Genomic DNA, 1,802 nt, shown 5'->3' with positions numbered 1-1,802 from the left:
CCGCAACGCTGCTGAGTGCACTGAGCCGCGTTGTCAAGTTTGTACCTTCATCGCTGTTACTGAAGATTCTGTCATTCGCTCCACCTCGGTTCAAGACATACGGGACTTGTCCCATCTTCCTTTCACTACCAGATCTGCCTGGAGCACAATTCAAGCCGAGTGTCCTGATCTTCGTCGGACACATGCCCACTTAAAGCAAGGAACACGTCCCTCAAAGAAGACTACAAACATCAAAGATGTCAAGAAGTATTTAAACGTTGCTTCCATCGCCAAAGACGGCCTCCTTGTTGTACCCCACACAGATCCCTTATCCCCAAGCACTGAATTAATCATTGTTCCGAGAAGTGCCCTTGATGGACTCGTAACTGCTCTCCATCTGCGACTCGACCATCCTACTCCCCACCAACTTAGTCTTGCCATGAAGCGACACTTCTATGCTCTCGATTTGACAAAAGCTATCGAACGCATCTCCAATACATGTCACACTTGCGCCTCACTCCGACATCTCCCACAACCACTTTTACAACACAGCACCAGTGACCCACCCAGCGTAGTCGGAGTTTCATTTGAGGCAGATGTGCTACGCAGAAGCAGACAAAATATTCTTGTACTACGGGAAACTACAACGTCGTTTACGTCAGCCACCATCATTCCCAATGAGAAGAGCACAACACTTCGGGACAGTTTATCCACCTTAGTTGCTGCTCTCCGTTCACCTGACGGACCACCTGCTACTGTCCGGGTTGATCCCGCTCCCGGTTTCATCGGATTACAGAATGACTTGACTCTGAAACAAATAGGTGTCACGTTAGAGATTGGCAGAATTAAAAATGTTAACAAAAACCCCGTCGCCGAAAAAGCTATTGCAGAACTTGAAGAAGAACTGCGTCGCCGAAACCCAGACGGAAGCCCAGTCACCCCAGTTGAGCTTGCCCTTGTGATTTCCAGACTAAATTCCCGTCTCCGCCGGCATGGTGTATCTGCACATGAGCTCTGGACTCGCAGAGATCAGTTCTTGAATGCTCAAATTCCAATTAAAGACACGGAGGTTATCGCGAAGCAACACCACGATCGTATTAAGAACCATCCTTATAGTGAACAGTCCAAAGGCTCAAGAAATGCCCACACACGTTGCAAGTCACAAAGCATACAAGTTGGCGATCTCGTTTACCTGTCCACCGATAGAGACAAAACCAAAGCTCGCAACCGTGAACAAGCACACTCTTGTGTTTTTTGACACTGATCGTAAATTTTTCGTCTTTACCTACACTGGAATGACATGGGCACACGTCAACGCGCTTCTTCACATCCTCTGTTGTCTCATCCTCTTTATTTTATTGATTTTCATGACAAATAGTTCAAACAACCACTTAACTTGTAATTTGTCTTTTACTAATCACATTTTAATTTCACTACACCATCGTCAACCGCGACAGTGATCCGGTTTTTTTCCCTGCACCTTTGACCCTGCTATGACGTCATTCGGCAAACATGACACCACCATCATCACGCGCATAAAGTATTAGCGCAAAGTTCAAGGTAACATCTCCTTCGGGTAACAGGCTTCGGGTAACATATCCTTCGCTCCGTCACCACACACTGTGTGACCTGTTTGCCATTAACTTGATTTAATTAAGTTAATATCTTTGATACAGGTCACATGACATGCAAACTTGAACCAGCACACTTCCTTTTTTCACACTGATCTCATTTTTTGAACAATCTGGACGGTCAATGTTACGGTACCCCCCCGTCCATAGAGCTGGATTTCTTGCGTAAACAGGATGTGACGTCATTTTTTG

This window comes from Dendronephthya gigantea, unplaced genomic scaffold (assembly GCF_004324835.1).
Source record: "Dendronephthya gigantea isolate DGI-Jeju-01 unplaced genomic scaffold, DenGig_1.0 000066F, whole genome shotgun sequence".
In the NCBI taxonomy this organism is placed as follows: Eukaryota; Metazoa; Cnidaria; class Anthozoa; order Malacalcyonacea; family Nephtheidae; genus Dendronephthya; species Dendronephthya gigantea.
This window is presented reverse-complemented; position numbering follows the sequence as displayed.